Raw genomic sequence first — 25,052 nt, 5'->3', positions numbered from 1 at the left:
CTGTATTTAAACATGTTACTGTTACCAAACCAATACACCCAATTCAATGGGATGCAACAGACAAACAACAAAACAAAAAAAATAATTATATATGCTGGTTCTAATCTCAATTTTAAAAGCACTTCATCCATCCTTAGCAAGAGACCTCTCAAATGACAAAAAACACAGTCAAAATCTTGCCAGGCACTAACTAGCTATGCCTTTGATTGCACTGTTTGCAAATCTATAATAGCACTTCTTCCATCTGTTCTGCAGTTTCCTTCTATACATTCCATATTCAAAATGAAATAAATTGCTTACAGATTTGTTCCAAAGATGTTTTCCAGCATATTGGCTATTGTGGACAATACTGTAAAATTTGGACAAAAATAATAGAGCCTTGTATAGGAAAAAAATTTAGAAGAGTTGGTGGGCTTTTCAAGGGAAAATTTTAAAGAAATATATATCACTAATAACTCTGCCACTGACTGCCTCTTCAACATAACATACAATTAGTTTACAAAGCTGCTTTGTTTAAAACCCCAATGTAAAATAACTAGCTGGTTTTCAAAGGCAGAGTTAAATGGAATTCCACACATTATCTATAACAATTTAATGGTAAAATTATCCATAGTTTCTAAAATCAGAGAAAAAATTCCCTGTTACTCTAGGTATGACTCAGCAGAACAGTTTGGAAGTTGATTTTAAAAGGCTCAGATCCCCCTCAGAAGAAGCTCAGAATTATCCATTACTTCATGTAGGTGATGAGTCTTGTCATGCTCAACATCCCCTAGGTAGGAGCAATCATTGAAATAATAGTAACAATTTTTATTTATATATATATATAAAGCCTAAAAACATGTTAGCAGTTTACATTACATAGAAAATTACCATTACAGAATTACAAGTCTTTTTCTGATGCCAAAAGGAAATGAGATAACAACTAAGCTTCTTTAGAAAAAAATATTCCTCAGGAAAAAGAGGGTTTAATGTTTTTTTCACTGGGTGACTAGTTTGGGGCTTTTTTGTTTAATTAGCCAAGCATTCAGAAGGGGATCAGATTAGAATTATTTTTATGGCAAGTCCTCTATTAAACTAGTTTTAATGTTTGTGTATGTGCATGTCTGTTTGCAACTTACATAATAGAGCCAAAACCAAGATTTCCTTTCTGTTATAATACCACACTGTCTTTGCCATTACTGCTTTTATTGCTTAAGCATGGCACTTAGGCCCACAGTTATATCTAAAATGCCAGTAACTCTGTTAGGCATTACTACTGTTACTACTGAGCAAGGGCCTAACACTTCAAAGGGATCAGTAGCTGAGCAAATCCTCCAAACACTGTTGGAATTAAATAACAAGGCACTGATGAATATAATATGAATATAGCTCATGTTTCTTTCTTCATTTACAAGATGCAGTGAGTCAGAAAAGTAGCACTTTCTGACAGCCTGCTCTGCAGTGAATAGTGAGCACTGAGTCACCCACACCACCCCAGCACAGCATCCTTTCCACTTGATATTTGCCATTCTATAATTAGAACAAACGACATTCCTGGGACACACCAAAATGCTCTTAGTTAACTTTCTGCTTAAACCCATTTACAGAGTCTTTACTGTTCCTGCCTCAAAAGATAAGGTACACAATCATGACCTGTGCTATCTCCACTTTAGAGACAGACCTGTTATTATAAAAGTAAATGCCACCCACTTGCTAACACTGGAGACTAATTAACTGTGCAATGGCTTCTTACCAAAGAGGATAAAAATTACACTTGCCTGTACCAGCAGCTATCCTAGAAAATCAAGAGGATTAGATAATACTTTGTCTTTACTGATCCCCCCATTCCTTTGTCTTTAATTTTCATTTATTTTTATTTTTAATTTCAAATTGTTTTGCTTTTAACTATAATTTAACTACTGGTTTTTGTAAAAGTATTGAAGTTCTCTCTATTCTGGTTCTCTCTGGTCACAAACCCATTTCCTGGAAAAATGTTTTGAAATCCTTTTTATTTGTTCATAATTTGATTCATTGTCTGAAATTTTCTCTTTTAAAAGTAAGTCAGCTTGATTTCAATAGTTATACTGAAAACTGACAGCTATATAGAGTCATTAACCACCTAGTACTGAAAGGAAAATTTTAAATCCCAGGTATTTAGAACAAATTTATTAAAATAAAAGTCAGTAACTGTAATTTTAACTTGCACTTCCCCATCTACATATCTGTTTAAACCTAACTTCCTCAGTTTGACAAAGAATTCCAAAAGGATGTCAAATAAATATGCAACTCATTCAAAGAAATAAGATCCAGAAAGTAATGGCCAAGGCTCACAACACCAATAGGCACATACCTGGAGGGGAACACATTAGTTATGCCAGCATCAATAAGAATTATGCAGTTCAATTAATTTGCATTGGGAATAACAGCATAAACAATTTGCAAAAAGTCTCCGAACTGGCTGTAGGTCAGTGATGCGCTTTGGAACTTCCTACTTTACTTACATTACTTTCTGTCCCCAGCAAACAATGAGCAAATTAGCTTGTCCCATTCTTATGAACAGCCAGCAGCAGGGAGGACATGAATACAAATACTTTAGAACTTCAGTTTTATGAACACTTTTAATGAGAACTCTTTTCTTTTTCTATCTTACCATTTTTTTCATGTCTAGTATTGAAACCTTTTGAAAAACAGAAATGGTTTTTATGCAGGACAGAGCTGTTCAGAAATGGACCTCAGTCACTGCTGGCTTCAATGATCAAGTGAAACACATCTCTGCTACCAACTGAGCTGGTGGCTGGATGTAAAGAAGTCTTCTTTTTGCTGTTCTGGTGTTCAGTCCCAGCTCTATAATACATAAAGAAGCAAGACAGTTTAAAGTGCATCATATTGCTAGTTTAGTAGGACTTGCATGGTAGGGCAGAATTGCTAAAAAGTCTCCCTCTGTTGCTACTTTTACAACCTCTTGCTGTAGGGACCAAATGGAAACAGGGAAGGATGTAGAGGATAAGTGGAGGGGTCCAAGAGCTGGTGTCACCAGCACCACCCTAGAACAACCATCTTGTCAGACACTTACGGGAGATACAAAAGAGATTCAAAGAAATGGCATCCCAACAGATTCCAACAGAAAGCACAACGCGGCTGCAGTGTAGGAAGGGTAACTATGAGGTTCTGCTTGCCTTATCAAATGTGATAGCTGAAGTCATGCAAGAGTCACCCAGACAGGTCAAGTTCTCCAGAAGTCCCTGAGATACAAACAGGAATAACTTAGCAATTGTTGACCTGGTATTTTTTAAAAACAGAACATATGGCCTGTGAAGGCTTCTTCTTCCTTTGGACCTAGTCCAGCAGTCAGGCAGATGAGTTCAACCTTGCAACAGGGCATAACTGCCAGAGAACAGTGCTAAAGCTCCCCCTTTGCTGCTGCTGCTGCCAGTCTCTTGGTCTGTCCCACATGACCTGGCAGGGGAGCACAGGCCGTCCCTGTCCCATCCTGCAAGCTCTCCCCAAGAACTCTGGTGGCCTCTCTGAGCATCCAGAGAGTCAAAGCTCCCCACTCAGAAATCCACACTGATCTGCATTCCTCACACTTGATATTAATAATAAGCCAAGGGAATCAACCCACCCCACAACTCTTTAATACAAAAATCAAATTGGAATCATATATTTGTTTCCATCATGGTAAATTTTGTGGCCAACTGATACATTATTCCATATAGATTATGAGTCCAGGTTTGCTGTCCTTTCATGGATTATACAAATCAGCATAGACACACATACAAGTGACACAGTAACCATAGCAGCAATAGAACTGCATCTGAAACATTAAACAATTGCTGTTGTACAAGATATTAAAAAGTAAAAGGATCCCTTACTATAGTAATAAATGGTCATTTTGTTCATCACCTATTGAATTTTTTTTTTTACTGTTCAGAAATATTCCATCATCACAAGATTTTGATTCCAATCACAGAATACTCTTTTCAAATTACAGAAATTCCTGATTACGCCAGATTTTAATTTTCCCTCATCCCAGGAAATATACTATAAATTTTCTTTACTGTTGAAATCAGTTGTGAATTAGATTTACTCAGCTAGTTTTCAGTTGGATGAGAAAAAAATGCCTATTTTCTGGCAGGATAGCCTTGAAAAACTACAAGAACAAAAGTGTCTCTTTACCTAATAATTATAATAACTCTATTTGTTCTGTCAATTTTGACTTGAGCTAAGTGACAGATGCTGTTTCCTCTATACATGATTATCCAAGGGCACATTAAGGATACTAATTAATAAACAGGGAAAAATGTTAGTGGCTAACTCATATAACCAGACCAAGCAAATTACTTTATTTAATGTTTCACTGAAGCTTATAAGAAACAAATAGCAAATACTGTACTTATGTAGGAACTCAATGTTGTAGACAATAGGGTTGGCTTGGGCTATAAATAAAATTAATACTTCGATATCTTTGGGTAAGTCTTTTCATTACATATTTATACAGCATTAAATATAACAAAGAGTCCATCTAGATAAGATCTGTGGGTACTACAAAATATATGAATAGATGAAAAACAAGAAATTAGAAACAAGCTACTACTATCTAAGTACTTATTTAAAATAATTTGTTTACTTAGTATAAACTGTGGGTTTCAGATTTTTTTTTCATGGCATATCTGTAATATTTATTAACATAAATCTTATTTATAATTAAGAATCTCATTTTCTTTCAAGTTTTCGCCCTACAAACTGTGGTCCTATTTTTCTCTTCATGGAAACGTGTAAGTTCTATTAATATCAATGAGAGTTTAGCCTGTACATGAAGGGAAGGCAAAACCCTTTTATGTTGAACATTTAATTCAACTTCTTTAACGAGTTTCATATGTGTTATAATGTGCAAGTTATTTTCATACCAAACAATTTAAAAACTTGGAGGGAAATAGAAGTTGTCATTCTGACCACTAAAAGTGTGCATACAGTTCACAAACAGTCCAGATTCATGTAGCTACAGAATCAGGGCACAGAGAGTGATATAATTAATTTCTTGAGAGCTTTTCACATTTCATCAGTGCACCACTCATAACAGGTTCTCCAAACCACCAGTTATGCCTTATTTGACTGTAATAGACAAGCTGTATTTGGGGCTCTGTGCTTTCAGCCTATGTCAATGACTTACCAAACATATATTTTATGATGAACACCTTAATTTCTTCCTTGTAGAATACTGGCAAGTGACACATAGCAGAGCTCTTAGCAACAGTGTGTGCACGCACACTGAGTGTTGTAGCAACCTACGACAAAAATAAAATTATAGTGGAAATAAGTATGTAGGACTGAATGACACCCAGAGAGTAATTGAGAAGGGACAGCTTGGTGATTCAGTGGGAGCTGAGCTGTGCTTTGTACATTGTTCTTGTGAGGCAAGAATGGCTGCCATTAATCATTCTGAAATCAGCTGAGAAACCATTCATCTAACTACATCCTACCCTTTGCTACTGCCTCATCGTGGGGATGCAAGAAGGCAGCCAACATGTTTGATGGTTTCTGGAGTTCTAGATTTTCTCCTTGCTGCTTTCATCCAAGGGACATTAAAGGATCTTTCCAAGCATCCACTCAGACACACATCTGCCATGTGACCCTATGCTCAGGTGTCCCAAACCTAGTCAGGGATGTAGAGTATGTATGGGTAGACTGGCTGTGCAGTCCTCTCCATAGAAGAGAGCCTTGGATGGCCTTCAGCAGTTCATTAAAAATTACAACTCATTCCATATAGTTCACAGGCAACATGGCTATTGCAAGATTTACTGTCCAAAACTCTCCAGCCAGACCATTGCTAGCCAAAGAATTGAGGCAAAGCTGACCTGATAACAAAAGACTTGATATCTGCACTCAGTCCCAGTGAGGCCTTTTGAAAACTGTAGGGTGTGGCAGGAAAATCAAAGTGAGGATTAACTCAATCTGCACGTGCAACATCATATGCAGACATGACAAAGCCTCTCAGGGGATGAAACAGATTCATTCTGTATAACTCCTGGAAGACTTAAGGAGTGGCTGATGGAGGCCTGAGAGAAGGCAAGAAAAGATGGCCATGTCCTAACATCATTGCAGAATAATGGCAGACTGCAGAAAACAACACAAGAATTAGGACTGCCCTATGGCTATGCACCACATCTGATCAAATTTCATTCAGCTGTAGCTTTACTCATTGTTGTATGTGTCTATTAGCAGACTTGGAAGTTATGGATTACAAAATCACACAATAGTTGTCGACATTTTCACTTAGAAATGCCTTGTAAAGCTGTAATTTACTCTCACCTTGGGGGCTCCCCTGTCCCTCTCCCTTACAAAGCAAAGGGTAAGCAGTCAAAAGGATCTCAGCCAGCAGGCTCAGCACATGAACATCCCACAGCACTATCTAATCAAATATTTGAGCATCATGCTCTTAAAATTTACTCAGACTGTGAAGGACATTTGATATGTTTGTTAAATTGTTTGTATCTACTGCTGGCAATTTATAGCTGTGGATTTACTGTAGAAACTTGACACTGAAAGTGAAGTCACAGGAAATCTGGATGTTGACATTGGCAATAACAGTACTCGTTCTAAAGTGGGAATAATAAGGATTATATATATCATTTGTATTTGACCAAGTGTGGTTCACCTGAAATCCCATGTGTCTGTTCCAACAGGAAACCTTTTTTCCCCTCTTGTAACATACCACCTGTTCCTAAGGTGAGACTCCAATTATTTATTTTCAGCCCTTTTTGAATCGGTAGCTAATCTAAAAGCAAATATGTCCTTTAATTTTGTTTCTGTGTGAGAGCTGGGAAGCTAAATGTTGACCAAATTTATAACTGCCAAAACTAATAACATTTTAAAACATTGACATAAGGGAAAGGAATAGGAAACCATTAGAACATATCCTTTAACCACACTGCAAAGGACAGAGGAGAAAGATAAAGTGTTTGAATTGGAGAAAACAGGTTCAAACTCATGTCCTCACAAGTGTACTGGCCCTATCTCTTCATGCAGGAAGGGTACATAAAAGGGATACATGAAAATTACAGAATCTGTGATTAAAGAATTTGCTAAAAAGATGCCCAAGACTGTCAGAATTACTAATGTATCTTTTTCACATCTAAACTCTTAATGATACATATACAATTGCCTCCATAACTACTGTATTCACAAATCCATTTGCAAAATAAGGCCTTATTTTCTACAAATTAAATGAAGTCCAATGCTATTTTTGATAAAAACTCCAGGCAGTCTGAAGGCTGCTGCACAGCCTTCTCAGCCTTCACCCTCCGACATAATCTCAATCTCCCTACAGCACGACAGCCATTTTATCCTCTGGAAGACAAGGAGAGAGGAAAGCTCTCCTCTTTCCCACCATGCATACCATTTCCTCTAACAAGGACAGTGTCTCCTTTTGAAGTTTGATTTACAGGTGCTATAGAGCCATTGTGCTGACTGCATGTCAGTCTCCAAGGAAACAGGTAGCAGATATATTCTAGAAGCATCTGAAGAAGAAAAGAAGTGTTATCAAAAGTATTCTCAGCATAACCTCTGCTATGAGTAGAAGCAGAGTTCAAGGTCTTCTCTTGAATGGTTGAAGGATGCTGTGTTCAAATAAAATGCTCCTGAGGAAATAATAGCAGGTCAAGCTGTGGATCTGGCAGTTGTACAGTCTCCATTTCTGAGCGTTTGAGATTGAAAAATAATCTATTTAAAGTTTTAGAAAATATTGATATTTGTTATAAATCAGCCAAATTTTAGATAGGCATCTCCTCTTACTACTTAGCACTTTGTGTAATACATTGTCTTTTTGCTGCAATTACATTTCTCAGCCCAATCCATACCCCATTAAAAGTTGATGCTTAACCTCTGCCTAGATTTTTTCTCACTCATTTAGAAGACTGAAGCACAAGATATTGTATCTCAGCTATCTCTGCAGCCCTCTGCCCCCAGGAGCCAAGCAGACAGGTGCCCTATAGTCAGGACAGACAGACAGTGTAGCAGCAAGATTCTGTTGTTGGAAAAGGCATCACATCAAAGTGTGCACTTCCATGACAATTAAAAATTGTCCATGGCATTTTAAAAGTATGTATACTAGAAACCATGTTATACCTGAATTTTAAATGAGGAAATAAATTCCACTCTAAGTTCCCATCTGAATAAGGTATGCTTACTTTTTTTTTGTCTTAAAGAAGTAAGGATTATTTTATCTTTGTGAGAGTTTTATCCAAGAAGAGCTGAACTAATCCAAATCTAAAGTTACTAAACCATTCTGGGAACACATGAAATTATTGGTATTAAATAGTATGACATTTTAATTATTGCTGCTGTTCTACTGAATGTTAGAAACAAAGCTTCTCAACACTGAAGCTCATTTTCTCTGAGTAGCACAGTTCAGTACAACCAAACAAAAGACAACAGCAAAGTAAAAAGAGAAAAGACTGTCATGAATGACGGATAATTTTGTTCCCAGCTTGGATCCAAGTGGACCATGCTAATTCCAAGCATTTCCACAAAATAATTTAATTTAATTTCATCAAGAAATTGCGATTTCATAACCCTCTCTGCTCAAGTATCTGAACACATACTTGCAAGAAAATATCTGAAGACTGAAGAAGGAAGATTTGGGCACTAGCAAAGTTCAAATATGATAGTGAATTAATAGCACTGACTAGGAGATGAAAAAGTTAAAGAAATTTTTCAGAGGAAAAAACTGGTAAAGTAATCAAATAAATATTGCTGGCAATTATTTTAGCATTTTTCTACTACTAAATCAGAAAAAAACCCCAAAAAACAAAAAAGCATGTCATAGATTTAAGGTCTCACTTGCCCCTGTTGTGCTGCTTATCTTCACCTTCCATAACTATCCTTAGGATATGTATAAGCAACAATTTCAGTCACTCTCATCAAGAAAATGAAGCTGTTGCAATATAACATGGCCAATCTCTAATTTTCTACAGCAATTCTATCAGACCCAGAAATGAAACACTTCGAAGTTGGGACCATGGAATAAGACTTATCACTTTCTGTATACAGAAAAAGATCTTTTACCAAATAACAACCATCTTAACCTGGCTTATATTTTCTTCTCAGAATTGCAGTAGGACAAAACAGTATTGACGAGACAGTCCTGCCAATACTTGTTCTCAAATCACATACCTTGCAGGACATCATCTGCAGTTACCATTGCATTATTCTCCCATTATGAAATATGATTTAACACGACATTGTGCAACATGAGAATGTTTTCCAATCCCTAAGTTACCCTTTTGTATTTCTTATTGAATTTGTCCTGCATTTGCCATATCAATAGACCTTTGTTATTTGATGTTAAAACATTTTAGGTAAACACTGATATATTTTTCTATTGATTTCTACATCCCACGTGAAAACCAAATTAAATTTACAAGACTCTACCAAATGTTAACACTTCATGTGATATTTTATGCTCAAAAATGTGCATCCAAAGTAGACAGCAAAGACACACTTCCAGAGATAAAATATCAAAAAAAAAAAAATTCAAAAGCTTTTTTCATCATGATTTGCATCACTTTTTCTCTTTTCCTTGGAAAACCTTTTGCAAGCAAAGAGACAGGTGATGAGAGTTTGATATTCACACACATAACAGCATCAATGTATAGCATTTTACTTGATAGAAAACACAAGTCTATGTCAGCATCAGAACAAACAGACAGGGAGTCGGACACGCTTGTTTAGAATCACGCCCAAGTGGGGAAAGCACAGAAGATCAGATATTCACAGGGCCTAATCTGGTAGAATACGAAATACATTCTGAGAAATTGCCTATTCCTCCTCTATCTGAAAGGTGATCAAGCCTTCAAATATCAAAGGAATAAAAGAGCAATGTGCAAATTTACCAAGCTCAAATTCTAAGATCTCTAGTGAGGGAGACAAACAGGAAGCAGAAAGTAATTTTCATCATCTGGCAAAGATGCAGATTTATGTCAATACCTGAAAACATTCTCCTAACAGTTTGAAGAAATAAAGAAGTATTAGTAGTAGTTTTCTCATTACAGGTTGCTCAAAGTGAATGATCCAAGTCATCTAAAGAACAGAGCAACAATTAATTTTCAAAGAAACCACAAAAAGGTTATATGAAATCATCCTCATTAAGATCCATTAACATTTTAAAATACTTGATGGCTTTATGCAAAGAAGCACAAGAGATATGCTTTTCAAACTGTAGTGATGAAAACATAATGAGCAGATTTTGTCTCCTGCTATCATGTGTGATAACAATACTGAGAGATAATGAGTGTTCCTTCAGGCATCTGACCATGTGTAACAGAAAATCCTTTTCTATTCAAGTCTGAAAGATCTGAGAAAAATACAACTGATTCTCTAGATGAGTTAACTTCTACTTAAGATGTTAAGTTAATAATTCCAGTCCTTCTCCATGCCCTTACCAATTAAAGGAGAATAAATTTCTGTTGCAGTTCTGTTGTTAGTTCAAACAAGAAAGCCTTGACCACGTATTGACACAGCACCGATGCCAAAACCCCAAGTGCAACTCAACTCTCATTGGACAACCTAATTGAATGCTTAGAATGCTTTTAAAGCTGTTGTATTGACCAGTGTGTCTTGATTAATCATAAAATTTTAAATTTTTTTGTTGAATTCAAATGAAAGAATTATCTTTACAATTATAACAGTAATTGTGCACAACAGTCATGAAGTCAGGAATATAAGATTATGGATAATTTGAGAATAATGTGAAATTATTCCAGCAGTTATGCTGAGCTTGTTTTGTCTGGTTTAGATCAGGCTATTTAGAGAATTAATCCAAATAATGGAAAGACACGTTACTAAAACAAATGAATTAATTATTTCTCTAGTCACTATAATAGGAGGCAGTGCTCTTTTCATCTTAATTGTACAACATACTGAACAATATGACAAATACTTAAACAAAAGGAAATAAAAATAAATCCAAGAAAAACTGGTGTGGTTGGTATGAGCATCTGCTGACTTTTACAAAGGCACTTGGTTTACTGACACTTCCCACTGCAGTTCCTAAAAAAACTGACACACTAATTATTTAAGCTGAGACTATCACCATTTTGAATGTATTTACTTCCTTTTATTTACACAGATTACACATACTGACCAAAACAATATGCTAAGTGATAAAACTGGCTTCCAGAAAATATATGCCAAGTTGCTGAATGTCTTTCATTTACTATCAAGATTTTCAAAGGTTGGAAGTATGATCATAGGATCTAATTAATTTTGAAATCAGCTGTTTATGCTCAAAGTAATCACTATGAAAATCTTACCATTGCCTGCTACAAATATTAACAGTAAACAGAGTACCTCCTCACTAGCTTTGAGAAAGGCAGAGCAGGTGCACAGTCAGTACCACTGCAGAACGTGACTTCTGCCACACCAAGTGTGACGTTCAATTAAGTAGGATCAGAAGCACTCTCCCATTGGGAAACACACTTTCAGAAAAGTGTGTTTCACACTTCTCCCCCTTTTTGACCCATCAAGCCCATGTACGAAATAGTCTTCCTATTTCAGGACAAAATAATTCAATCTGAATAGAAGAACTTTTAAAAACCAAAAAACGTGTAACACAAATGAAGGTTAAACCAAATTTGCTGCTCCATTCCCTTTTGTTTCCCAGTATTCACCTTCCCTCTTTCCAGTTCAGCCTAAAGCATCACCCTCATCCCCATTTCCTGAGATATTTCAATACATCATTCCATTGTAATAAAACACCATACATTTATTGCAGCCACTACATAGGGACCACATTTTTTAATAGTTGTGTGCATTACTTATGCCCAGAAGGTAGAAAAAAGAAGGCAAAAAACCCCACTCCACATTTACAATATCCATTCAAACATGTCTGGTTCTACTCAGAGAAATCTCATAATGGTATTGATACACAGATGGAGAGCTTCAGTGTGAATAAATGGAGGAATGCACTGGGGGAATGTGACATTTGAATGCATATGAATTACTAGATAGCAAAGATTTTTTTTTTTTCCCCCTGTAAGGAAGACATAATTATATGAGAACATTGGTAAATATTTTGAGTCTGACCTCTTTTTAGCAAAAGGTACTAGAATTAAGCCCAGGCTTATAACAGGTGACTAAACAGTACCGTCCAAGGTAGACTTTTGTTTTTCAGGTTTTTTTCATTGTTTTATCTGGTTGTGTCTGACAACTTGATGCAGATCCTGGCTGCACAAGTATTCAGCATCATTTTGGATCCTCTAAGATTATATGTGCTGCCTCTTGTTCCTTCCCAAGGGGGAAGAGGATCATCCTGGGATGTATCTGCCACCCTCTGCAGACGACCTGGATGTCAAAGCCATCCATGAAGTACTTGCCTTGAGGAGTTTGGAAGTGATTCATATCCTGGGGTGACTTGTGGAAACCAGCCCCTACCTTCAGGAGAGACTCCTTGTAGGTAGCTGCCAAAAGCTCAGAGCAGCCTGACTTCTACCTCCAGGTGGCCCGGGAAGTGCAACACAGTGGAAAGGCTGACATTTCATCACTCTGTTTCTCCATAGTTTGTTTTGCAATTTTTAAAAAATGAATTATTATTAATTTATAATATATGTTTTAATGTTTTGTATTTAAAAAAATACTAAGTCTTCTTAATTGAAAATTACTGAAAATAACAGCCTAGGAAATTTGCTTCAATTGACTAACCAAGGATGTCTGACATAGTGTCCAAAAAGCAACTTTCTGCAGTCTTGGATTAAAATCAGCCTAAACATCTCCCCATTTCATATGTTTATTTGGTGTTTTGAAATTAGTATGTTATAAACTTTACTAAAATATGAGTTGGTGAAGAAATGCAGGGCTACTTTTTCCTTCCTCAGCATGTCTCAGTCATCTACTGCTGAGGTTTCAGCTTTTAAACTTTAGCATATAAAGAATCAGTATGGCATGGCTTCTGGTTCCCTGCTGAAGCGTACTCCCTGCTTCCCAGAAAATCATTAGATGCCATTGTAGCTCACTCTATTATTGTAGGATTTTGCTGTCAACTGCTTAGGAAAAAAAGGAAGTGAAAAAGCTCAGAGCCACCTATTGTTTCTCTAATTTTCATCAGTTGACCTCTGGTATCAAATGCTTCTGACTGAACGAATCTGAGATCTGCAGAGCCAGTACGTTCCAAATGTAGGCCCCAGTTTTAATAGTTTAATGAAATGCATAACTTCTGCTCTGTTGCAATAAATACTAAATGCACAGCTACTTTCTAAAGCTCCTGTTGTTAGGGATGATTACAACAGGAGGATTAAAAGAGATGACTTTTATAATGCTCTAATAGTCCCTCACCCTGTCCATACCTTACACTAAAGGACAGATGCAGCTAAAATCTAGGTGTAAGAGTCATAGCTTTGTAACTTTCTGTATATACACTGGCTATCTGCTCTGCTGCCTTTGTGCCACACACTCCAAAATCAAATCAAGGCACTGCTTTTACCACAAGCCCCAGCAGGTTTGTGACACATTATCCAAGTCCTCTAATGCTGATTCATGGTGAATGTGCTTCATTTGCTGCCTGGATGTATCCCAGACAGAGGGTGAGGGAGGAGTGAGACAGACTGTGTGCTAGGCTGCATTTTGCTGTAAGAGTAATCCCAGTAAAATGAGAGCAATAAGAGGTTATGAATGCCAGGTATGATGGACAGACCCTTGAGAAGGAAAAGAAAAGGCATCAGCACCAGTGCCATGGAGAAGACATCCATAGCACTCTAATCCAAATGGCAGAATTTAGTCCACATATAGGTCTTTTATAAAGCTTTGGAGGAGTTAGTATTTAATTAACAAGTCATTAAAAGGTTTTGCTAGCTGTTTTGGAAGTGTAATGAGTTGAAATAAAATCACCCAATGAGCAATAAAAACAAACCTTAGGTATATAGAGAGAAATATTTAAAGACAAAGGTTAAAAACAACAGTTCAATCACTACTTAAACTAGAATTTCAATGAAGTCTAAATTGTAAAACTATTTCTGAGTACACAAATAAAAAATGTCTGACGTGTGGATTTAGCAGCACTGAGAATTATGGTTTGGGCATGTAAGGAAGGCAGAGAAGAGAAAAGGGATGAAAGGTAACCATGAACATCAAAGACTATGACCTGTGATTAAAAGAAGCTTTAAAGCTAGCAGACAAATGTGACTTGTTAGGGTAATAACAGATCAAATTTTTCTTACACCTGCACTTTTATAAAGACTTTCTACAGCAAAGCAATGTCATCCTAAAACTTCATGTTTCATGTCTGAAGCAATCTGCTTTAAAGCCCTAAGAAGAGCTTTAATGATGAGCAGTCTTTCAAAAGAAAGAATAAAATACATTACAGCCTCCATAAAGTCATTGTGCTATAGTTTTTCTTGATGCAAATTGGAAAGTTTAGCTATCCACCTGAAATGCACCAGACCTCAGATGAAAGCTGTCTGTACAGACAGAAATCCAAAGAGCACATCAATATTAGACATACTTAAAAAATAATAAATTTATCTTAAATGTATAAATGGCCCACACTGTAGTAAATACAATCACTTTCCTGTTTCTTTATCAGCTCCTCTCTCCTGTTGTACTGTGATTTTCCAGATTTTGTTCCATAAAGCAGGGAATCATCTGCATTATACATATGCATGCAATGCCTTCCTTCTGTTTTTCAATAATGCTCCTTTCAGTGGAGCCTTGAGTGTGCTGGTTTTGGCTGCAATAGAGCCAGTTCGCCTCACAGTAGTGGCTATGGGACTACTTTAGATTTGTGCTGAACACAGTGGCCATGACATAAGAGATGTTTTCATTATTGCTGAGCAGACCTTGTGAGAAGCCAAGGCCTTTTCTGCTTCTTGCAGCCCCCCGCCAGTGAGGAGGCTGGGGAATGGAAGGAGCTGGGAGGGGGCACAAGCAGGACAGCCGGCCCCAGGGATGCCCCACACTGCATGGAGCCATGCTCAGCACAGAAAGGCATTCACCTTCCCAAGCAACCCTTACATGTGATGGAGCCCTGCTTTTCTGGGCATGTCTGAGCACCTGCCTGACCAGGGGAAGCAGGGAATTAGTTCCTTGCTTTGCTTTACCTGTTAAACTGTCTTTATCTCAACCCAAGAGTTTTCTCACTTCTATTATTTCTACAAGACTACAGTGACTCCTTCTTAAGACGAGAAGTTATGTTATTTTGTTTTAAACAGAGGTCTTTAAATATATGTTTAAAGCGGCTTACAAAAAAATCTGCAACATATTTCTAATCGAACACTGAGTTAACATTGTTTTCTAGATTATGTTTTTGAATGTGCAATTTTTGAATATGCAAATTTATAACTCATTTTGTAGTAGTGCTAGTGATCTAATTAATGAATTGCATCTCTCTGGAGAAAATGCAATATGCAAAGCATAAAACCTAAGTAAAGGCCTTAAGCAGATAACTGAAGGGTCTTTATTTTTCTGTGTACATGAAACTTACCTGATTCTAAATACAGTCTCTAAGTCTGTTTGAAATGGAATGCTTGACTAAAGAATCAGCAGAGCCTGGTCACCACCAGATGTGCTGCTTTAAGGACCAAGAGAGCCCCTGGAAGCCCATGGAGCTCCCTCCTTACACCATCTGTGTCCAGCATTTTGCCATATTACTCTCTCAGCACACACGGAACAGAGCACAGGATTATTGCCTCTGCTGTGCCTGTGGCTTTGGTCTCCTTCAGCTCATCAGCCTGCCAGAATTCCAGAGCTTCACATAAGAGATTTCGAAGGCTTCCCCACCTTTATAGAGCAGCAGACACCTGCTACAGAACTGCCTCATTTCCATTTCATGCTACACCAAATGATTTGGATTGGCACAAAGAGCACATAGTATGGTGCGGGGACAATGTTATTGTTTCAGTCTTATGGTGACAGTGACTAGTAGGAAAAAACACAGGAAATATTATAGATAAGACAGCTCTGTTTATGGTCCTTAAGGCACTTCAGGACAAAATATTAAAGTTCTAAAGATCAAAAATGATAAGAGAATATGAAGTTGCATCACCAAGGGAGGTGGGAGGTGAAAGTTTCAAAGTTTTACTTCTTTGGGCGAAGTCAATACATGGAAATTCCATGTCTGTAGATTGATTAAGAATTTCCTTTTAATCCAATAGTACTATCTTTAACAAGTATTCCAGCTAGAGTTTTGATGCTTTTTCCTTACGCTTACAGCATTAATTGTTTTTCCAGAAGTAATTTTTAACTTTCCTTCAGACAATATTTTCTCCCTGTAAATTGCATTTTCATCCAATGAAAATGTTTAAAATCAAGTTTAGATTTGAGGCTCCTGACAACTGGAAAGAAAATTCCATTATAGGATACCTGCCAATGTAGAAGAAGATAATAGAACTTGAATCGTCCCCTCTTATTCCCTCCAAATTCTATAAGTTAGGCTGAGGCAAGGAATGAATTAAAACAGAACAATGAAACCCTTCTATTTAAGTCCCCAAAGAGGAGACACTAGACCTATTGCCATAACACTTGCAGATTAATAGTACAGTAATTCCTACCAAAACCCTCCCATCTCTTAGTATCTCAGGGAATATCTCTTTGCCAGCTCACTAGACCTAGACCTTTAATGCCATCTCACGACTGGCTGATGTTCAGTCATTTAGCATAGGAAGATGAACAAACCTATTGCAAACCTGTCACGTGTGCTGTCTCTTCAGCTGTACAGTTTCATCCATCACCTCAAATTTAAAACCTGCAGACTGCTTTCAGTACAATAATCAAGAAACTGAAGACAAAATATAAAAAGCATCATCTCATGCCACTACTATTTCACAATATCCAGTAGGGCTAAAACTCTACTTAAAAGAGATCTGTTTTCAAAATCCATTGTTTAGAGATGGTGCAGGAGCAGCAGCAGAACTGGCAGTAGCACCACAAAGCAGAACTGCCACCCCTGCTTAGCTGCACTTCAGAGCATCCTCAGGAACCAAGACAAAGAGCTCTCCAGCTGATTTCAGGATCCCCTCCACACCTACCACGTTTAAAAACACAGTAAGTTTTCTATATCACTAAACCATAGAATTCTACCAAGCTGGATAAACATTATGCAAACACTGTAAATTTACAGCATATGTTCATAGAAGGTTAAGCCCTATTGAGAAGTACATATTTAGCTGTGTATACACAATTACAGAATAGGTACTCTAAGCATTAAATTACACTGCATACTAAGTAGGGAGACTAGTTCTTCCTGTAAACAGTTTTTATTCTGTGCTAGAGATAAACATAAAAGGAAAATAAATGTTTAAGAGAAGATTTACTGAAATCATTCAGTGACAGAAAAACAAAATATAAAAAAAAAAATAAAGCAATGCTTCAGGTGTACTGAAATTAGTTCTAACAGGAAACAAATCTCAGAAAAAAAATCTCAGGATATTTTTGGTATCTTTGCTATCCTGTAGCTGTAAAAACTGTAGCAATTGTGTATGTTGGCTACACATATCCTGTCAGCCTTTCAAGTGTAGCCCTATCTTCACAGACACACTTCCCAAAGCTCAGGCTGCCCTCTTGCTTTTCCCTGCTTTACCAGAGGGGAGCTGGGCAGAGGCCTCATTTGAGACACTGCCTGGGGTTTTTGAGGACAAGGATGTGCCCCTACCTACCCTCTTGCAACTGCAGGACTGAAGGCTTGAATTTCTGCTCACTTTTGCCAGTACAGGAGAAAGCACATATCTTATTCATCGTTAGAAGTCCTCATCTATCCCCTCCTGCAAATCAAAGTGGATGCTGTTATGGAAGATCCCCCGGCCCAAAAACTGCACTAGTGAAGAAAGGAGATGTGAGACAGCAAGGAGGACATGGGCAGATTAAAATTTGGGGCTAGGAACCACAGCAAGATTTATTACTAACTGGCAACTTTTCTCTTCCAGCTAGTGTTTCTTTTTAGTATGCACTGAGGTTTAAAAAAAAAAAAAAAAAAAAGGACTTCTGATATCTTGAATAGTACATAACATCCTACTGAAAGGGCTGAAATAACTTTCTGCTGCAAATTACTCACTAGGCTACTGAACTGATAGCTTGTGATTGCCCTCAGCCTGAGTACCTATGGAAAGATAGGCAGGCAGGTACTAATACCACCTCCTTCTCCTTCACCCTCTTGACTTTTTCATGTTTTTCACAGGTTTCTCCTTTTCTCTCTCATGTTTCTTTCACAGCCCCGAGTGGAAGGTAAACCAAATAATGTTTGAGTTAGATATTTGACTCCATTTGGTTAAATTTACTCGGAAATCAAGCAAAGCAAGTATGACCCACTTCAGCCACTGCTGTTGAACTGTGATTTAACAGTGGACAAGCATAAGAGCAAAGAATATTTACTTAAAATGAAGCAATCCCTATCGAGTTTTGTCCTTCTGGTAATAAGGAGGGTGTATACCTGGGTAGGACAATGACCACTTGACAAAAAAATAAACACAACATGACCATTCTAAGAAATATTTAGCGAGCTCCCACTGAGAATACTTGTCCACCAAGAAATGCCCACACCCTTTCTGATGCAAGGATCACATACCTTTCGCTTTCATTCCAGCCACAAGTCACACATTCAGCTCCAGTTTAGCGCTCTCCCTGAGGAAAATACACACACAATTGATGTGATTTCCCCTTGCTGCCACTTCTCAGGTGCCCTGCACAGAGGTGCAAGCCCCTTTGCCAGTCTGGGAGAGTCAGCAGGGTAAAATCACTCAGGTGAGAATATTAGAGGACATGGCACATGGCATTTGTGGGAAGAATTCTGTTACTAACACTTTGAAAGATGCACAAAATATTAACAGTAAGCAAGCATGACAAGCATGACAGTGAGCAGACGGGAAGCCAAGTGTGTAGCCTTGACTGAAAACTCCAACAGTGGCAGGGAGGGGATTTAGGGCTGCTCCTCCAGCTAACTGGGCCCTACTGATGCCAAATTCAGATCCCTGAGTGAGCACTGTGTATAGCCCCAGAATCAGGTTGTTGTTCTCTGCCAGAGAAAAGATAATCAAACCACAGGCTAATAACCTGGGGCTCATTAATGTTTCTGTAGTAGATGGAATATATCAGGACAGCTTGAAGCAGCACCCTCCCTGCTCTGCCTGCTCCCAGGGTGACAGCCCAGGATTACACCCAATTACTTTAGGTCTTTGTTATACAGCAAATGGAAAGGATGGAAACTAAAGCTGCACTCCAATTGAATATAAAAGTAATTCCAATTTATTAAATTATTGCAGACCACACAGTTCTTGTGAAGCTACTTCTGAAGAGTATGTCTTACTAAATCTCTTAAAATATATTGACTTTGCCAGCTTTAGCCCACATGGCAGCTCTTCCATTCAGTAACCAAACTGTTTCATGTAGAGATTAACCCAGTGATCCCACACTTAAAAGAGATCGCTGCAGGACTTCATTCATATTCTAACACCACCATTCTGTTGGGAAAGGCTAATTAATCCACAGTAATAGCACGGTGATGTAACCTGAAGGAACTGCTGAAAGGTGGCTCTGCTAAGGTGCTTCAGTCAATGCAGCAAATTTTATATATATGCTATAAATAAGTATCCTGTTATCTTATAGGATCAACAAAATTAGGGGAAATAGAGGACTAAATCATTAGCTAGATATTATATCCATAATTGGCTGCTAAATATAAACATATATTTTTATGCTAAATAAATAAATAAACACTTCTAACATGGTGTTTGTGTCATAACATTGATCTCTGTGTAATAGGCAACAGTCTGCAACAGCTAACTAGGATTTTGTTTTTTTAAGGCAAAATAAATTGATGAAAAAATGTTTTCTTTACCTTATCCTGGGAATTCAAAAGATTCTTTTAAAAAAATTCCAGATTTCAAGAGCTGTTTCAAGAGAATGCAGTCCTCATACGAGATTTTTGATTTACAGCTTTACAAAGAAGTATGCAAGTTCTGAGTGAATACAACTGTAAATTCCCTCTCTGAGTTCATGTAGCAGTGCATAATTGTTGGAACTATTTGTTATACACTTTTTGGGAAATACAATTTAAAATGCATGCACATATGCTGAAATTCCTGTTATCAAACATCTGGGCCACAAACGTTGAGAGAATTACTAAGGTATGTAATTTTGTACAAATGAGTAATCTCAGCAAAAAAATTTTCCACCTGAAAATATAATTATTCTTCATTTGTGGACCTAATTAAACACAAAACATTCACCTCAATAATCTTAATACTTTAAAAATTGATTCTGAGTGCATTTATCTGCCCTGTTTTCATCCTTTATAGTATTGAGAATAGACTTCAGTTCATATTTTCCTTACACCACCCCCTTGTTAACATAACACAGAGAATTAGATCCAGAAGTTCTGTTTAGACCATGTCTTCTAAACAACCAGTTTCTGTACAGCTGAGAGCACTGTTAGGGAGCTCAATATCTCCAAGTATTACTGGAAAGAGAGATATTGTCAGGACACAGTTTAGAGTGTCCTTGGTGAAACAGAGAGAGTTACTCCCAGGTGGTTAACACCCAAGCACCTTGGGCATTCACTAGTACAGAACTTATTAAACTGCATTTCTCACAGCCAGACTCCTCACTTCCCTTAGAAGTTAGAAATTTTCGTGGGCTAAAAGCACACACTCAGGCACTGGAAGAACACCTGAACAGTCTCTCCTTTCTGGGCTTGTGAACAGCTAGGAAAATACCTTCAAATGTTTTTCTGACTTTAAAAAGACCATCTACAATTTTGTTCTGCAGTAAGCAATCAAATACTTGCACGTAGTTCATTAGAATTAAGCAATACCATGTTTCTCTAAAATTGTCCTCAAGAGAAGCGGGACAAACATCTTTTCACCCCAATTCCTTGACAAGAGCTTCTCCAAACCACTGCGTCAGAACCTGTGCCACAGCTGCACAACGAGTGAGAAGTGTTTGTCAGAGAAACAGGCTACCTAAAGGTCACTTCACCTCTCTTCACCTCTCTCACATCTACATCCCTGTCCAAGAGAGCTGTAATTTAAGATCCTCAAGTTCAGTCAGCAAATGAAATTCTGTGTAAAAGTCAGAAGAGAAGGAATGTGAGTGACGCTGCAGAGCCCGTTTGCCAAGCCAGTGACTTTCACAGAGCCCGGAGCAAGCACACACAGCTTCTGCAGGGCCACACACTGCTGTCTTTACTTGAGCAGAAATCATTTGGCTGTCTGAAATAACAGCACAAACCAGAAGAAACACTTTTCTGTGAATAATTTTAATTCAGCCATTCTTCCTTTCAGCAGATGAGACTCAGAGATTATACCAACTCACTCTTGCATGTGAAAAGCCAGTACGGGTGATCAGGTGCAGCAGTTATTCCACTGAAGAATTGTGTGGGGCCCAAAAACACAAAGGGATTGTGAGGAGCAATAGGAAATAAGAAATGGCATTCCAAGAACCAAAGAAAACAGCAGCTGGGAATGACATTGTGCACCTGCTAAAAGCCAGAGAAGATATGACTTTGCACTGGAAAATAATTAAGATTATTGCATTCTAATAGGTGAATAAAGTAAGACCAGGAAGTGGAAACTGCTGATAAGGCTGTAGAAAAAAGTCTCACCAAAATCTTGTCCTCTGTACAATGGCCCATATCAGCCAAGCCAAGTTCATAAAATTAAGGAATAATAAATAAATGCCTCAATAAACAGATAATTGCCTTGTTCCTGTTCTGAGACAGTGCACTGGGCTACACTGCCTTTAAAACAACATTTAAATAATCCTTCTAGAAACCCTGAATATAAACAAATACTATTTATCTCTTCTCCAAAGCAGGAAATTGAAGTAATAAGATTAAAATATTTTTCCAAAGCTACAATTCAAGCCATTTGCAAATAGGATTAGATCTCAAGATCCTAGACCAGCCTTCTGCACACTAGAATATATGAACTCTTTATTAAGCTTTGGGGAATACTTTCTTAAAATAAGAAAAAAAATCATCACTTTGTCTAAATCTGTGTGTTAGACTGGAACAGTCAGTACATTTTACTGATTGGGAAAGGATTATATGTTGATAAAAAAATCTGATTGGATGGTTGCACACACTGTAGACCAAAGGAACACTGCACACAAATGAGAGTGCAGGGGCAGGTGCACAGATTATTCTGCAGAGCACCAGATGCAGCAGTTGGTTTCACCCGTGCAGGCTTTGATGCTGTGGGTAACCTTAAAACAGTACCAAGGGGATTGTTTTACCTTTCAGTCTTTCTTGATTTGTAGGTCTTATTCATTGTAATCCAGAAATTAATATTAGTTGCAGGGAGAAAATGAGAAGAGAGAGATGCTTATCAGGGTGTTCTGAGGCTTAATTAATATTTGCAAAGCTCTTTGAGCTTCTTTGATGAAAGAAGCCATAGAGGGCAAAGTGCTATCTTATTATTATTTTTATTATTATTAATTAGTTTTCTATTGAATTCATTGTGTCAATATATGGATTGTTGAACCCACTTGCTTCACCAATTGTTGTACCGTGCTCTTTACAAGTGCTCTTTAGAAGCTTCATTGTGGTGATGGAGAATATTGAGGAGGAAATAAAACAGAGAATAAATAAAGTCTACTTACAAGTTATAGACACAAGTTTGAAACGAACATTTTATCCACTGATCTGGAAGAAATTGTTGCCATAGCAATGATTACATCCGATTACACTGATTATTTCCTTAGGTTTTGGGCTGCCTCTTTAAAGACTGAGCTTCTGGATGTTTGCAAATGGTCTGCCAAAAAAAAAAAAAAAAAAGAAGAAAACCCAAACATTACTTCAGAAGTTTAATTTGGTGTTGCAGTTTTTAATTATGCTGTATCCTGCCCAGGACACACTCCCGTGGGAGAGGGGTGGGGGATTCCAGGGCACAACTGGGGCTGTGGTCACAGGAGGGCCCAGCAGCCCTGCCCTTCCCTCTGCCCAGCCCTGGGCACCTGCCTGGGACCCATTTACTGCCTGCAGGGAAACTGGCACCTGGCATCCTCCACAAGGGCCAGAGCAATACCAGCAATGCAGGATTTTACCACCAATCACCATCTGAACCCTCACACAGCAGATGAATCATCAAAAAGAAAATCCATATCTAGAATTCATTTGTAAATCAGTCAACTTTGACTTCATATTTAAAAGTTAAGGCTACTTGTTTCAGTGTCCACATACTTAATTTTTAACACTTCTTTTCTGTAAAGACAGGAATGTTAGTTAAAAATATTAATTTAAAATTTCCCCTTAATTATTTATCTTTTCCATTGAAAACAGTGACAAATCTCATCACAGCTAAGCTCATTTTGAAGTTTCTGGGAAACAAATATTTCATAAATAAATAAATAAATCAGTGCTATTTTATCTACTTGTATTAACTACAGATAAGAAATCTGAAATTACTATGATTATTTATAATTTTTTAAAAATATCAATCACTGTTTTTCTATTGCTGCTGAAGTTAAAATACTGGTTGTCAGCTTTATAAATCTACATTGTTGCAGTGGAAATTCATCTTCCAGCACCCGAGAATCAGGTTTATGCATACCTAATTCCAAATCTTTTAGCTGTGTGTGACTCACAAGCAGGAGAAAGCTTCTCCCTCCTGTACACAGGGGTATCCAAAGCTGCATTGCCATTTAGGAAAGCCATGGTTATACACTTTAGGAAGTGTGCATTGATTTATTTCCTCAGCCAAGGATACAGAGGAGCACAGACTACAGAAAAAAACCTGCTTTTTCAAGGGTCCCCAGAGCAGCCTCTCTTGTGCCAATCACTCACTTTTATCAGTCACTATTCCCACAGCCATTTCTGTACACAGGACAGTTTTCCAGCTGGACACCAAGCTTGACTCCATTGCACAGATTTGTTTATAGCTCGCGCTTTTCCCCTTTCCCCTCCCCTATTTATGCCAGGAACAAGCTGCATTATTTTTCTCTTTGTGAGGACATCATTTAGTTTGCACTCAGCCTTTAACAAGGTTATACACCCATTAAGAATTAAGTATGTTTTGCCACCAACAGATATGACCACTGGAACATACTCATTTTTTAATTTAATGCTGTTTTAAAAAGGAAGGCAAAGCTAAAATCATTATTATGAAAATTAGACAGCATTTGGAAAGAAAAGACAAGCAATTTCACAGCAAACAAAGAGATCTGTAATAACATATCTCTATAGTCAGCCAAGTGCTTTGATTATGTTTTTTAAGCAGTCATTTTCTTTTATTTATAAATTTGGGATTATAGTGGAAGTTGGCAACTGAGTAGGTTACAATATAAAAAAGATCTGCCAATAGGAATGGCAGTAAGAGTAGTGAAAGCTACTATGTGAAATGAATAAATACTGTGGAGAATATATAGAATCTTTTACTCTTTTGGAAGTTTGCATGAAGCTTGGAAACCATGGGAATACCTGTCATTGCAGGCTGGAGAGCTGTGTGGTGATGTCCAAGCTGCTCTGCCCACAGACCCCTGTGCAGAGCCCTGTCCTGCAGTGCCCTGCTTCCCTCAGCAGGACTGGCGCGGGTTCTGGCAGCTCATCCCTCCGTGGGCTGCTCCGCTCACACGCGGGGATGTGCCCACACACAGCTCACACTTGGCACTGCTACCTCAGAAATGCTTGCAAAGCATCTGCACTGCATTGCAGACATGCCAAGGGGTTTAACTGTGGTGTGCCTTGTTCACACTGATTTCCTAACTCCCTCTGACTTCCTTGATTTCCAAGGAAAATCCATTAGGACCAATCTCATTTGTTTCTTCCCATTGACTACCAAAGGTGCTAAATCATTCTATAAAATGTTTCTCAGTTTATTACCTAGCATGTTTTATGGCTGCAATAATTGCAAGACTTAGTTCTTTAATCTTCAACACATCATCTCAATGAATTCACTTATTAGATACATTGAGGGCTAAACTACTTTTGTATTGAAAAACCCTGAAAAGTATCTGACTAGACTTGAAATATCAAATCTTATGACATAATTGCAGATAACATAATAATAGCCACACCATTGAAGAATATATCCCACCAGAATGCTTTCATTCTCTAAATGAAGAAGGAGAGCAAACACATATCTTAATTAACCATTTGATCG

General features: G+C 37.7%; 1 long non-coding RNA gene across 1 annotated transcript in view; it reads right to left on the bottom strand.

Annotated features, from left to right (window-relative positions):
- LOC135304995 (uncharacterized) overlaps positions 1-25,052 on the bottom strand; it is a 657,910-nt gene that overhangs the window by 496,546 nt on the left and 136,312 nt on the right. The window contains exons 22-26 of the long non-coding RNA XR_010366252.1: positions 22,555-22,706; positions 18,524-18,579; positions 5,150-5,264; positions 3,156-3,221; positions 2,630-2,823 (exon numbers count right to left, since the gene is read on the bottom strand). This is a non-coding gene — a long non-coding RNA (uncharacterized LOC135304995). The remainder of the gene's footprint in view (positions 1-2,629; positions 2,824-3,155; positions 3,222-5,149; positions 5,265-18,523; positions 18,580-22,554; positions 22,707-25,052) is intronic.

The sequence above is a fragment of the Passer domesticus genome, chromosome 7, assembly GCF_036417665.1.
Source record: "Passer domesticus isolate bPasDom1 chromosome 7, bPasDom1.hap1, whole genome shotgun sequence".
Classification (NCBI taxonomy): domain Eukaryota; kingdom Metazoa; phylum Chordata; class Aves; order Passeriformes; family Passeridae; genus Passer; species Passer domesticus.
The sequence above is the reverse complement of the archived record's forward strand: the minus strand, read 5'-3'. Positions and strand labels throughout refer to the sequence as shown.